Source organism: Sus scrofa, chromosome 8 (genome assembly GCF_054392235.1).
Source record: "Sus scrofa isolate SSC_HxYL_T2T_F1_AM1 chromosome 8, Sscrofa_HxYL_maternal_Yorkshire_Landrace_v2.0, whole genome shotgun sequence".
NCBI classification, from domain to species: domain Eukaryota; kingdom Metazoa; phylum Chordata; class Mammalia; order Artiodactyla; family Suidae; genus Sus; species Sus scrofa.
The window spans coordinates 20,887,223-20,902,991 of NC_139390.1; the positions used below are offsets into that span (position 1 = coordinate 20,887,223).

At 39.3% G+C, this 15,769-nt stretch overlaps 1 long non-coding RNA gene across 1 annotated transcript; it reads left to right on the plus strand.

Annotated features, from left to right (window-relative positions):
* The first annotated feature begins 1,079 nt into the window (after positions 1 to 1,079).
* Positions 1,080 to 15,465, plus strand: LOC146400368 (uncharacterized). The gene is made up of 3 exons (XR_014813693.1): positions 1,080 to 1,136; positions 11,057 to 11,160; positions 14,836 to 15,465. It is a non-coding gene; the product is annotated as an uncharacterized LOC146400368 (long non-coding RNA).
* The last annotated feature ends 304 nt before the right edge of the window (positions 15,466 to 15,769 follow it).

Consider the following 15,769-nt stretch of genomic DNA (forward strand, 5'->3'; position numbering starts at 1 on the left):
AGAAGATGCTGTTTCATTAACTGGAATACGTACCAAGCTTAGAATCCCTTGCTTTCTTAAGATCCTTAAAATGACAAATCAAACTCTAAGAGCAGCAGGACGGAGATATTTGGAGGCCCCTTATGGTGCATTTGCTGCCAGAGGAACCGCCAATGAAAAGACCAAGGGCGTAATATTTCTAAACACTTGAACTCCAAAGAATTTTGTGAGAACTTCATCTTATCATTTTTCTTTTCTAAATAAAGGCCCATGGTTAAGTAATTAAGCTACCTTGTTTTAAACGAATAGAGGAAGAAAATAGAATTGATTTGATTCTTCATGAATGTTAGGTTGCATGTTGTGGATGTAGCAAAGGGCTCTGAGTACCCTTCTGTCAAGAAAATTGGCATGACTCCCCACTCTGGGTGCGGGGCAGAGAGCACAGGTGCACGGGTAAGCCGCCACTAATGAGCATGAGGAGAGACATGGGTGGGATGGAGTGACATTGTGAGCTTGCCCTTCCGAGCATGTCTGTGGTCTTGATTCCTTGATATTCCATCAAAAGCAGGATGCTTCTCAGAGTTCCTGTTGTAGCTCAGTGGGTTATGAACCTGACTGGTATCCATGAGAATGCAGGTTAGATCCCTGGCCTCGCTCATTGAACCCAATCTGGTATTGCCCCAAGCTGTGGTGTAGGTCTGCTTTGCTGTGGCTGTGGTTGTGGCGTAGGCAGGCAGCTGAGATCCAATTTGACTCCTAGCCTGGGAAATTCCATATGCTGCAGGTGCAGCCCTAAAAAGAAAAAAGAAAAAAAAAAAAATCCGGATGCTTCTCTGTGTGTTTACGCAGAAATAGGAAAAATGGGAAAGTGAGGTTTTCGGGTTTTTTTTTAGCTGTAGCCTTAGGAAAGCTCTAGACAAGGGTTGAAATATCTGGATTTAAGCCCTGATTTTTGATAGTTCTTTCTCTGTTGAGTGATTATGATATGCTAGACATTGTTCAAAATGCAATTATGTAATTATATAGCTAGTTACCTATAATAACAAATGTAATCCATCCTCAAAAAAACCTTTGAACATACAGTTATTATTTTTCTCCAGTTTACAGATGAGGAAACAGACACAGAGAAAGAAGTACTTGCCCAAACTACAAATCTAGTAAGTAGTGAAGTCAGGATTCCTCCTCCGCTGGTGTGACTCTAGCCCCTCACACTCAGCTCTGTGCTGTTTTCAATAGCTTCTTTTTATTGAACACTTCATGAGAGATGCCGTTTTATGTGCTTTGCATGTTATTTAATTTTCACCACGATCCTAATTAAATCGTACCTCTAACTGTGTGGGTTCAATGAAATAACAGTTCATCAGAGTGAAAAAGAAGTGAATGCAAGACTTTATTATATTTAGTAATACTTTTCTAAACATTTTTTCTCTTTAAATGATTTTTATTTTTTCCATTAGAGCTGGTTGACAGTGTTCTGTCAGTTTTCTACTGTACAGCACAGTGACCCAGTCACGCACACACATACACATTCCTTTTCTCATACCATCCTCCCTCACGCTCCATCATAAATGACTACGTATAGTTTCCAGTGCCACACAGCAGGATAAAGAGATATTTGCACACCCATATTCATGGCAACACTATTCACATTGGAGATGAAACAACCAGAGTATCCACGGCTGGATGAATGGATAAACAAAACACTGTATATCCATACAATGAAATATCATTCAGCCTTAAGAAAAAAGGAAATTCTTACACAGGCTACAACACGGATGGAACTTAAGGACATTATGCTTAGTGAAATAAACCCATCATAAAAAGACAAATACTGTACAATTCCACTTACATAAATTACCTGGAATAGTCAAATTCACAGAGACATAAAGTGAAATGGTGGTTGTCAGGGGCTGGCACTGGGGGGGGTTGTCAGGGAGGAAGTAGGAAGGATTTTTTTGTTTTTTTGTTCATTTGTTTTTTATTGTTATTTCCCCAATATAATTTTTTTTTCTACTGTACAGCCTGGTGACCCAGTTACACATACATGTATACACTCTTTAGAGAAAATTTATGGAGTAATATTTATGTACCTAACTTATACAACTAAAATTTTATATTGTATATTTTATAGAAAATATACCATTTTTGTGATTTTACAATTTTACATATAGTATTACAAAATATTTTAAAGTAATATATGGGAGTTCCAGCTGTGGCACAACCAAATCAGTGGTGTCTCTATAGAGCCAGGATGCAGGTTTGACCTCCAGTCCTGCACAGCAGGTTAAAGGATCTGGTGTTGCTGCAGCTCAGCGTAGGTCACAACTGAGACCTATGCAGATCTGATCCCTGGCCCAGGAACACCATATGCTGCGGGGTGGCCAAAAAAGGGGGGAAAAATATATATATATAAAAACATATATATATATATATATATATATATATAGTACAAAACCATATAATAATTAGGTTATATTATTACTGCTTTTGTTTAACCAATTTTGTTTTTCTGGGTGTAGGATGGGGTGAGACCTAGGGCAGGATGAGGACTACCCTTGTGCTGATTTGAATACGCACCTTACGGGATACTAAGGAGGGGCTACCACTCGAAGAAAGAGTAAGAGATAGTCTTTTGCCACCTGCACTCCCCTTGGATGATAAAACTAGTCCACCAGGTCCTGGAGGAGAAAGCCTCCTTGCCTGCCTGCTTGCATCTCTCACAAGCATCCTATCTTAATGAAATCTATTTCTTGCCTATCACTTTGTCTCTCACTGAATTCCTTCTGCGCGGGGGCATGAAGAACCTGAACCTCAGACACCAGCTGAATGATTCTAATTTAAAACTGTGGGTTTAAGTCCCGATCTGGGTTTTGGCTGAGCTCAAGTCCTGGCACACGGGTTCAAGTCCCAATCTGGGAACTGGCTAGATTCCGGCCATTACTGCTGTCAGTTTCACTATCACAAACAGATACCTACTATCTGAGGAATATTATAATATTCCTGATATCAAATATTTATGTCTTCTCTTAGTCTCTTGACCAATCATACTATAAGATTGTATGTTTTATGTTCTGTTTAAATAATAAATTTTGTTTATAGTGATTTTTCATTTCATGAATTTGTCCACTTCTCATTATATTCATTCTTTTGCCTACTTTTTTTTTTTTTTTTTTTTTTTTTTTTATTTTCCCACTGTACAGCAAGGGGGTCAGGTCATCCTTAGATGTATACATTGCAGTTACAGTTCCCCCCCCCCTTTCTTCTGTTGCGACATGAGTATCTAGACATAGTTCTCAATGCTATTCAGCAGGATCTCCTTATAAATCTATTCTAGGTTGTGTCTGATAAGCCCAAGCTCCCGCTCCCTCCCACTCCCTCCCCCTCCCATCAGGCAACCACAAGTCTCTTCTCCAAGTCCATGATTTTCTTTTCTGAGGAGATGTTCATTTGTGCTGGATATTAGATTCCAGTTATAAGTGATATCATATGGTATTTGTCTTTGTCTTTCTGGCTCATTTCACTCAGGATGAGATTCTCTAGTTCCATCCACGTTGCTGCAAATGGCATTATGTCATCCTTTTTTATGGCTGAGTAGTATTCCATTGTGTATATATACCAAATCTTCCGAATCCAATCATCTGTCGATGGACATTTGGGTTGTTTCCATGTCCTGGCTATTGTGAATAGGGCTGCAATGAACATGCGGGTGCATGTGTCTCTTTTAAGTAGAGCTTTGTCCGGATAGATGCCCAAGAGTGGGATTGCAGGGTCATATGGAAGTTCTATGTATAGATTTCTAAGGTATCTCCAGACTGTTCTCCATAGTGGCTGTACCAGTTTGCATTCCCACCAGCAGTGCAGGAGGGTTCCCTTTTCTCCACAGCCCCTCCAGCACTTGTTATTTGTGGATTTCTTAATGATGGCCATTCTGACTGGTGTGAGGTGGTATCTCATGGTAGTTTTGATTTGCATTTCTCTTATAATCAGTGATGTTGAGCATTTTTTCATGTGTTTGTTGGCCATCTGTATATCTTCCTTGGAGAAATGTCTATTCAGGTCTTTTGCCCATTTTTCCATTGGTTGATTGGTTTTTTTGCTGTTGAGTTGTATAAATTGCTTGTATATTCTAGAGATTAAGCCCTTGTCAGTTGCATCATTTGAAACTATTTTCTCCCATTCTGTAAGTTGTCTTTTTGTTTTCTTTTTGGTTTCCTTTGCTGTGCAAAAGCTTTTCAGTTTGATGAGGTCCCATGGGTTTATTTTTGCTCTAATTTCTATTGCTTTGGGAGACTGACCTGAGAAAATATTCATGATGTTGATGTCAGAGAGTGTTTTGCCTATGTTTTCGTCTAGGAGTTTGATGGTGTCCTGTCGTATATTTAAGTCTTTCAGCCATTTGGAGTTTATTTTGGTGCATGGTGTGAGGGTGTGTTCTAGTTTCATTGCTTTGCATGCAGCTGTCCAGGTTTCCCAGCAATGCTTGCTGAATAGACTTTCCTTTTCCCATTTGATGTTCTTGCCTCCCTTGTCAAAGATTAATTGACCATAGGTGTCAGGGTTTATTTCCGGATTCTCTATTCTGTTCCATTGGTCGGTCTGTCTGTTTTGATACCAGTACCACACTGTTTTGATGACTGTGGCTTTGTAGTATTTCTTGAAGTCTGGGAGAGTTATGCCTCCTGCTTGGTTTTTGTTTCTCAGGATTGCTTTGGCGATTCTGGGTCTTTTGTGGTTCCATATAAATGTTTGGATTGTTTGTTCTAGTTCTGTGAACAATGTCATGGGTAATTTGATAGGGATTGCATTGAATCTGTAGATTGCTTTGGGTAGGATGGCCATTTTCACAATATTGATTTTCCCAATCCAGGAACATGGAATATCTTTCCATTTCTTTACATCTTCTTTGATTTCTTTGATTAAGGTTTTATAGTTCTCGGCATATAGGTCCTTTACCTCTTTGGTCAGGTGTAATCCGAGGTATTTGATTTTGTGAGGTACAATTTTAAAAGGTATCATTTTTTTGTATTCCTTTTCTAATGTTTCATTGCTGGTATACAGAAATGCAACTGACTTCTGAATGTTAATCTTATATCCTGCCACTTTGCTGAATTTATTAATCAGTTCAAGGAGTTTTGGGGTTGAGTCCTTAGGGTTTTCTAGGTATAGTATCATATCATCTGCATACAGTGACAGTTTGATCTCTTCCCTTCCTATATGGATGCCTTTTATTTCTTTTGTTTGTCTAATTGCTGTGGCTAAGACTTCCAAAACCATGTTGAAGAGCAGTGGTAAGAGTGGGCATCCCTGTCTTGTTCCAGATTTGAGTGAGAAGGCTTTCAGTTTTTCCCCATTGAGGATTATATTTGCTGTGGGTTTCTCATAAATGGCTTTGATTATATTCAGGAATGTTCCCTCTATACCCACTTTGGCGAGGGTCTTGATCATGAATGGATGTTGAACTTTGTCAAATGCTTTTTCTGCGTCTATTGAGATGATCATATGATTTTTGACCTTTTTTTTGTTAATGTGGTGTATGATGCTGATTGATTTGCGTATGTTGAACCATCCTTGTGACCCTGGGATGAACCCAACCTGGTCATGGTGTATAATTTTTTTGGTATGTTGTTGGATTCGGTTGGCTAAGATTTTGTTGAGAATTTTTGCATCTATATTCATCAATGATATTGGGCGATAGTTTTCTTTTTTGGTGGTATCTCTGTCTGGTTTTGGAATGAGGGTGATGGTGGCCTCATAGAATGTCTTTGGGAGTATTCCTTCTTCTTCAACCTTTTGAAAGAGTTTAAGGAGGATGGGCAACAATTCCTCTTTATATGTTTGATAAAATTCACCTGTGAAGCCATCTGGTCCTGGACTTTTATTTGTAGGGAGTGATTTTATGACCTCTTCAATTTCATTTCTAGTGATCGGTCTGTTCAGTTGGTCTGTTTCTGCTTGATTCAGTTTTGGCAAGCTGTAAGATTCTAGAAAATTGTCCATTTCTTCCAGATTGTCAAACTTGTTGCCATACAGTTGTTCATAGTATTCTCTTATGGTTTTTTGTATTTCTGCTGTATCCGTTGTGATTTCTCCTTTTTCATTTATAATTTTGGTGATTTGGGTTCTTTCTCTCCTCTTTTTAGTGAGTCTGGCCAGGGGTTTGTCAATTTTGTTCACCTTTTCAAAGAACCAGCTCTTGGTTTTATTAATTTTCTCTATTGTTTTTTGAGTCTCTATTTTATTGATTTCTTCTTTGATCTTTATAATTTCCTTCCTTCTGCTGACTTTAGGACGTTTTTGTTCTTCTTTTTCTAATTCGTTTAGGTGGAGGGTTAAGTTGTCAATTTGGGATCTTTCTTCTTTTTTGAGAAAGGCCTGTATTGCTATAAATTTCCCTCTGAGCACTGCTTTCGCAGCATCCCATAGATTTTGAGAGGTTTTGTCTTCATTATCATTTGTTTCAAGGTAGTTTTTAATTTTCTTCTTGATTTCCTCATTGACCCATTGGTTTTTTAGTAGCATGTTGTTTAGTCTCCATGGAGTAGGTTTTTTCTCTTTGCTTTTCCCATGGTTGATTTCTAATTTCATGGCATTGTGGTCAGAGAAGATACTTGAGATAATTTCTACGCTCCTAAATTTATTGAGATTCGCTTTGTGTCCCAATATGTGGTCGATTCTTGAGAATGTTCCATGAGCATTTGAGAAGAATGTGTATTCTGCTTTTTTTGGATGTAGTGTCCTGAAGATATCAATTAAGTCTAACTTTTCTATTGTTTCCTTTAGGATCTCTGTTGCTTTATTGGTTTTCTGTCTAGAGGATCTGTCCATTGATGTGAGGGGGGTATTTAGGTCTCCTACTATGATTGTATTCTCATCAATATCTCCCTTTATGTCTGTTAATATTTGTTGTGTGTATCTGGGTGCTCCTGTATTTGGGGCATATATGTTGACAATAGTAACATCCTCTCCTTGGATGGATCCCTTAATCATTAAATAGTGTCCTTCTTTGTCTTTCTTTATGCCTTTTGTTTTAAACTCTATTTTGTCTGATATGAGCGTTGCGACTCCTGCTTTTCTGTCATGTCTATTGGCGTGAAATATTTTTCCCCACCCTTTCACTTTCAATCTATATGTATCTTTTGTCCTAAGGTGAGTTTCTTGTAGGCAGCATATTGAAGGTTTTTGCCTTTTTATCCACTCAGCCACTCTGTGTCTTTTGATTGGGGCATTCAGTCCATTGACATTTAAGGTGATAATTGATAGATGATTATTTATTGCCATTTGAACCTCGTGTTCCAGTTGATTCTATGGTTCTCCATTTTTTTTTTTTTTTGGTTTGATGGTCTCCTGTTATTATCTGCTTGAGTGTTTTTTTTTTTTTTTTTCATTTTTTGCAAATGCAGTATTTGGTTTTGGCTTGTGATTGCCCTGTTTTTTAAGTATGCTAACCCCTTCCCATAAATGTGTGTTTTAGCCTGATGGTCCTGTAAGTTCAAACACTTCATTACTATATTAAAATTAAGAAGAGAGACATACATATAAACAAAAAGGGTTATTTACCTCCTGACATCCCTTGCCCACATTTTATGGTTTTGATGACTCTTTTTTATTTTTTTCTTTTTAATTTTATTTTGTTTGAAGCATGTTCATGATTAAATCTGTATGCTGGCTTATTTGAGTGACTTCTCTCTGATTGCAGTTTCCTCAGTCCTAGTTCTTCCTCTTCTTCTTTTTTTTTTTTTTCTTTTCTTTTTTCTTCCCTTTCCTTCCTTTCTTTTTGGTTTAGAGAAGCCCTTTCAATATTTCCTTTAACCTGGGTTTTGTGTTGCTGTATTCTTTAAGTTTTTGTTTGTTGGGAAAAATTTTTATTTCCCCTTCTATTTTAAATGATATTCTTGCTGGATAGAGTATTCTAGGTTGCATATTTTTTCCTTTGAGCACTTTAAATATCTCTTGCCATTCCCTCCTGGCCTGTAGTGTTTCTGTAGAGAAATCAGCTGATATTCTTATGGGGGTTCCCTTGTAGGTAACATTCTGTTTTTCTCTTGCTGCCTTTAGGATCCTCTCTTTATCACTAACTTTTGCCATTTTTATTATGATGTGTCTTGGTGTGGGTCTGTTTGGGTTCAGTTTGTTTGGGGCCCTCTGTGCTTCTTGTATCTTGAATCCAGTATCCTTTAGATTTGGGAAGTTTCCAGCAATAATTTCTTCAAATATATTTTCCATTCCCTCATCTTTTTCTACTCCTTCTGGCATTCCTATTATGCGTAGATTGGCCCGCTTTATATTATCCCATAGGTCTCTTATATTGCTTTCCAGTTTATTCGGTTTTCTGTCTGTTGACCAGATTGAGTGATTTCCATTATTCTATCTTCCATATCACTGATTCGTTCTTCTGCATTATTCATTCTGGTTTTTACTGCCCTTAGTTCAGTTTGCATCTCTGCAAATGAATGTTCTAGTTTTTCTTGGCTCCTCCTTATATTTTCTAGTTCCTTTCTGAGGGTATCTGCATTACTGTTCATATCTTCTCTTAATTCCTTCAGTATTTTCACTATTTCTCTTTTGAACTCCAGGTCTGTCAGACTGCCGAGATCTGTTTCATTGTTGACTGTTTTAGGTGAGTTCTCCTGTTGGTTTGACTGGGGGTGGTTTCTCAGCTTCTTCATCTTGCTTGTTGTTTTCTTTCTCCTGAGGGAGTTGTGCTCTCCGTGATCGGGCAGTGTTTGCCTTGTCACTGCCGTGGAATATTTCCTGAGGGCTGGCGTTGTTGGTCAATCTTTTTTGAGGCAGTGTGGCTTTTCTGGAGTGTTGATGGGGCTAACAGTGTTTCTTTGAAGCAAAGGAGGACTTCCTGAGGGCAGACAGGACTGAGAGGTCCACACCGCGATGGTAGCAGATTTCACTTGGTCATGCAGAGCTTGCTCTGGTGTTTTTAGGCTGTGGGGTTCTTGCAGGGGGTTGGCGGTGTTGGGCAGCTGCTCTTTAGGGGTGCATCACCCCCTGGCGGCTGGAGCAGCTATCTGGGGCACTGAGAACCTGAGAGGCTCTTCCCTAGGGCAGCCCAACTCAGAAGGACAGCCTGAGAATGTAGGCGGATCTTTTCACAGTCTGGCTGAGCTTGTTGCAGCTTTTCTGGGCTGCAGGGGGTCCTGCCTGGAGCTGGCAGTCCTATGCAGCTGGTCCACTAGAGCATCCCCTGGGGGCTTGGGCGGGTAGCAGGGCCGTTGGGTTGGAAACCGAAGAGGCTCCTCCCCGGGGCAACCCGACTCAGAAAAACCGTCTGAGAATTAGGCCGATCTATGATCTATTCACAGCCTGGCTAAGCTTGTTCTAGCTTTTCTAGGCTGCAGGCCTTTTCTCGGGGGCTGGTGCTGTTTGGTGCTGCTCTGCGGAAGTGTAGCCCCTCCAAAGGGCAAGCAGGCCTGTGCAGGGACAGCCCCTGTGGTGGTAGGCTTCAGGCAATTGTTGAGGCCAGCCCTCCTGGATGGCAGGCAGCCCCAGGTCCGTGAGAGCGTAGGGCGTGGCGGGGGTGGGGGGAGGAGATGCACTGGGAAGCACAGTTTTCAGCTAGCTAGCGGGCCTGTAAGCTTGCTGTGGCGTGGGGGGTATTCTATGGGGACCCACCCCTTCTTTTCTCCCCTCCCCAGCATGGGCGCAGACCAGGCTCTTCTCCCAGGTTCCCTCTGATGCGGCTTTCCACTTCCCCGCCCCTGGAGTATTGCTCCCTTCCTCTGCGACAGCTTTGTTTTCTAGTCTCCCAGGCAGTCTCTGCCCCGTCAACTGGTTTCTAGACCTCCCAAGCAGTTTCCGCTCTGCCCCGCCCCACTAGCCCGGGGACTAATCTCTGGAGCCGAGGTCTCGGTGCCCAGCCCCCACCCAGGCGTCCCCCGGCCCCTTCCCGGGGACTAACCTTCGGAGGCGAGGACTCGCGCCCAGCCCCCACCCAGGCGTCCCAACCCTTGGTGTCTGTGCCCGTAGTTCAGATGGTCCGCCGGCTCCCGATTGGCCCCTCCACACTCCAACTCACCGCCACACTCCCCTCCGCATCTGGAGACTCCTCCGGCTCGTTTGATCCCCCGCCCGGTAGGTGACTTTCCAGGGTGCGGGATCCCTTTCTCCTCGCAGTTCCCTTTCGGGAGCCCCCGTCCCGCTCGGATTCACCTTCTCTCACTCTCCTCTTTTCTCCTGTTCTGCCCAATAATGTCACGAATTTCTTGCCGTTATTGGAGTTTAGGTTCCTCTGCCAGCGATTGGTTGCTGTTCTGTGCGAGTCATTTATTCTGTAGATGTGCTCTTTTTGTTGTGTTTGTGGGAGAGGGCGAGCGTGTCTTCCTACTCCTCCGCCATCTTGTCCTCTCTCTCCTACTTTTGTTTTTTATTATGTTACTCTTTAACTTTAGAAGATGAATGATAATTTCACTAGTTTTCAGATATTCTTTTTTGCAAAGTATGCAATGAATATTATATATTCCCATATTGATATTTTGTTATCTATATTCCACAAAACTTGGTATGTAATGTTTTCACTTCATTTTCAGTTATAAATATTTTCTAGTATCCATCATAATGTTTGATTAATCAATTATCTGAAAGCATGGACTGCATATATTTTTAAACACACCATGTTTCTAATTATTAATATTTTAATACTTATTTTCTAATGTTAACACATTGTCAGAAAACTGAGCTTAAGAGAGAGTTTTCTGCATGCAAATCCCCAATCAGTTAAGTCAGTTTTTCCCAGCAAAGAAAAAGGGACTCAAGAGATGCCACAAATGTTACAATAACAATTGATCTGTGCAGGGAAGAGATCTTTTGAAATAGGGAGAAGCATTCCCCAAGACTCAAGTTTAAATGAACAATTCTACAACTGCATGTGAAATCTACATTTTTTTTCACTGCTTTCTGTTTCTTTAGAGAGGGAGAATGGGTGAAGACAGAGATGAAGCAGGCAAACTATTTCTGTTCAGATTTTTAAACTTCTCAGTGTGTGGATATGAAAGCATGTGGGTGGCACGTATGAATAGAAATTTCTCTTAATGGGCATTTCTTTTTCTCCCCACCATCTCTCTACTAGAATACCACCCTGTCACCTACAAGAAAACATGAGCTGATAAAAACTGCATCAGCACTTGGAGGAAGAATGAGAATTTCCAGCCGCAAAAAAAGAAAATGATGAAGGTGAATACAATTTTGAATTTTATGGAAAAGATGGCTTGTCCTTTATTGTTTTTATGTCAGCTTGCTATTGGAAGAGAACATACCAGTCAGCCCTTAAATCTACTGTCTTTTCCAAACCAACACTGTGATGCAGAGATGGGAGCGGTAGTTCCACAAGGGTAGACGGTGGTTTCTTTACATTTACACAAGGCTAGGTGGACTGCATGCTTTCAGAGCCACTTTTGCACTTCACTTTCTCACCTCCCAAAACCTAACTTAAGTGGAACAAGTGTGTGTATGTGAGTAAATACACCTAGGATGTTAGAACATCAAAAAGTCTAAAGAATGGTGGCGTGGAGTTCAAGCTCACAATACCTGCATGAACTAGGACAACAGATGCATCTTTCTGTGCTTTAGTTTCCTATTTTTAAAATGGGAATGGTGGTAATGGTAGTACACAACTTAGTTGTTGTGAAGGTCAGGTGAAATATCCTATTAAAAAAACTTGGGGTTGCCATGTGGGCTCAGCAGGTTAAGTGTCTGGCATCGTCACTGCAACAGCTGGGGATTCCTGGGATTCCTGGCACAGAGAACTTGAGCATGCCTTGGGTGCAGGAAAAAAAAAAAAAACAAACTTAACAGAACATCTGACACATAGTGTTTAAGAATTGTTAATACGAGAGTAGTATCTTTATTTATAATCACACTGGAAGAAGCACTCAGGGTCATGGACCCTTATTTAAATATCGATTCCATGTGCAATGTGGAAGGCTAAAATAAGAGCACGTGACTGGGTAAAATGAAAGGATGTTTTTTGATCGTGTCCACACTATTTTGGCACCACTCAATTTGCCTAAGGGAAGCCATCAGGAGGTAAACTTATATCGTTTTCCAGACTCAGTTCTCCAAAGGTATTCTTTGGCACCTCAGATAATGAATTTTGTCACCCGAACCAATGAATTTTGTCACTTTGGAACCACAATTACTCAAATATATAGATTCCTGAACAAAACTTTCAGGACTTATATTTAATTTGTCACAGAATTTGAAAGGTAAGAGATCATATTACTTGTAACTATTGCATATGAAGAAACTGAGGAACAGACAATACTCTTGAAAATCTAGATTAAATACCATCTTTCTGAACAAAATCACTTAGTACTCTAACTTAGCATGAAGCACACTTTAGCAAGATTTACATGACCCTAAATGCTTTGGTTTGGGTTGATTCTCATAGACTAATGCTTGCGTATTCCCTACCTTTTACTTTATTTAACTCACCTTACCTCTGATCCTGCTAAAATACTTTTCCTATTGCCCAGAATTTATCACCTTTTCCCCTCAACTGCCCCTCATTACCTGTTCATGTAGCTAAATTCCACTCATTCTCAATATCTCAATTTAAATATCACCTTGTGAGAGAAGCCATCTTTGATATCCGAGGCAAGATTGAGTCCCTGTTGATACATGCTCCACTGGCTATCATAAAACTAACACTTTCCTCTGCATTATGGCCTTTCTGACGACATGCCCTATGCAAAACCAAAAATTGTGATACATCTGAAACTGTCCTATTTGTTTAGCATTCTATTTCCATTGCTTAGCAGGCACTTAATAGAATAGCTGAATGAATACACAAATAATCCCATAATTATGATTTTGCTTATTGTCCAAATCACATTATTGATACCAGTGAAATAATACCAGTATTAGAGCTAATTTCTAAACAACTACCACAGAAGAACTAGCCTATAGGAACAAAGGATAGGCAGAAAATGAAATACGTCTGAGAAAATATATTTCAAGAAGATCCTTGAAGATATCAGTGCAACTCGTTTGATTCCACAAGCCACAGGAATGTATAGGGATTTTGGTCCATACTGATAGCAACAAAAATAAGGGCACACAGGAAGTCTTGGCAAAGACAATTTGCAGGTGCTGTTATGTGGGAAAATAGCCAGCCATGGAAGTTCACTGGGGTATTTCTTTACAATTTCAATAATACAAATTTTCCTTAAGATTTATATCAGGCATTAGAAAGAAACTTATTAATCAGTCTTCCTTACAATGCAGTCCTACTAATATGTGCGCAATTGTGCTGTAGAATTAGGTATTAGAATGAATTAAAGCAGAGAACTCTGAGATTGGTGACTAGCCAAAGAATGGTGGTAGGTAACACTGTATATATACTCTAACCTATTTTTCTTAAAAGCTTAGTATTTTCTATTCTTAAATAAATTAATCTAAAATTTTGCCTCGCTGTGTACATACTAGTTTAAACATCCCAGGTACTGCAGTCAGTTATTCAATAGCAACGTTATGATTCCATTTTTTATTAACATAAATATATTATGAATTTATAAAATTGCAAAGTAATAATGATAGTAAAAGCGAATGATAAAGATGGTAGCTAGAGAATTGATAATTGGCATAACTATAAAACATGATTTTTCTCAGTTTTGACATATTTTATATCTATATATTTTACATATCTCATTAGAATTGTCTTGGAATACACAGAAAAAAAGGAAATAAGCTTAGAAAGTTGACTTCATCATTAAACTGTCAAACATACTAAGATTTAGAGCAGGATGCGGCATTAATATGTGAAAAACCATTGTACATTCTAAAAGTTTTAACTGCTTTACTTTTTTTGAAAGTTAAGGTTTTTTTTTCAAGATTTGTTTTATGTGAGCAATTTAGAAGCTTGTGGTCTTAAAGTACCAACAAAATATCTCAAGCTGATAAATACTTAACCAAAATCATAATATAAAAAGACGGTATTTTTTTCTTTCCTCTGGAAAACAAAATCTTTTTTTTCCCTTCTTTATTCTTTCCTGGAAATATGTATTTTCCTTTTTTTTTTTTTTTGGGGGGGGTCTTTTTGTCTTTTTGCCTTTTCTAGGGCCGCTCCTGCAACTTATGGAGATTCCCAGGCTAGGAGTCTAATCGGAGCTGTAGCCACCAGCCTATGCCAGAGCCACGGCAACGCGGGATCCGAGCCGCATCTGCGACCTACACCACAGCTCACTGCAATGCTGGATCCTTAATCCACTGAGCAAGGCCAGGGATCAAACCTGCAAACTCATGGTTCCTAGTCGGATTCGTTAACCACTGAAGCACGACGGGAACTCCTGTATTTTCATTTTGAGACTTCACAGGGTGAAAAAAGGCATGTCTGTTAAGTTTGTCTATTTCTACGGTATGTTTTTCATAAATCAGTATTTATTTGTTCCACTATCTGCATTCAATAGCCAAGTAAAAAATTCAGTCTTCACTTTTCAGATTCTGTTACCACTTTCCTCCAGTGTCAGATAATAAAATATATAAAGTGGCCCTAAAAATGTCTTTCTATTCTTTGTCTCTGGTTTTCAGTCATTTAACCATCGATCTTAGCTATGCTGCCTGAAACTAAGGCACTGAGTACTCTTCATATGCCTGAATTGGATGGAATAGATTTGACTTCCTCCACCAATAAACAAATAAAAATTCAACAGTCAATCAAATCTCCTAGCTATAAGGATAGACCTTGCTAACAGCTTGCTTTCCCAGTTACAACCATGGTATTTTCTTTGTGGCATGGGTTGCCATTTTGAATTGAGGTACGAAAAGCAAAACACAGAATTTTGGATTTAAAAGAGCATGTGTGGTATTTGTCTTTCTCTGACTTACTTCACTATGTATAATATTCCCTAGGTCCATCCACATTTCCACAAATGGCAGAAGTTCATTCCTCTCCATGGGTGAGTAATACTCCATTGAATGTATCACCTCTCCTTTACCAACTCATCCGCTGATGGACACTTAAATTGTTTCCATATCTTGGCAAGTGTAAATAATGCTGCTTTGAACACTGGATATAGGTATATCTTTTTTGAATACGTTTTTTTGTTTGTTTGTTTTCTCTGGATATATACCCGGGAGTAAAATTGCTAGATGATGTAACAGTCTATTTTTAGCTTTTTGAAGAACCTCCCTACTATTTTCCATAGCGGCTGCCCCACTTTACATTCCCACTAGCATTATACAAGGGTTCCCTTTTCTCCACATCCTGCCTAACACTGTGATTTGTAGACTTCTTGGTCATAGCCATTCTAACAGGTATAAGGTGATATCTCATTGTTTTGATTTGCATCTCTCTAATACAAACTACTACGTATAAAATATATAAGAAACAAGGATATATTGCATCACGTAGCCATTATCTTGTAATAACTTTCAATGGGGTATATAATCTGTAAAAACACTGAGTCCCTATGCTGTACATCTGAAACTAATGTCATTTTGTAAATCAGCCATACTTCAATAAAAAACAAATAAATAAAAGTGCCTGTGCAGCTCATTCAGTCTGTCTTCCCACTTATACTGTAAGAACATCTATAACATTCCTTGATATCTTGTTTTGTTTTACTGATTTCTGACAAGACCGTAAACGAAGCAATGATGACTGACAACATTAACAAAAACATATCTTCTTTCTTGAGAAGCAAGATATAGTTAATGTCAGAAATATGCTAAGTGGAGCTTGCATTTAGGGTTGATATGAATAGCCCAGTGACAGATGAAACTGTATTATGATAGCACCTTTGCTGGTGGTGAGAGGTCAGTCCCAGGAATAGCAAAGATCTGG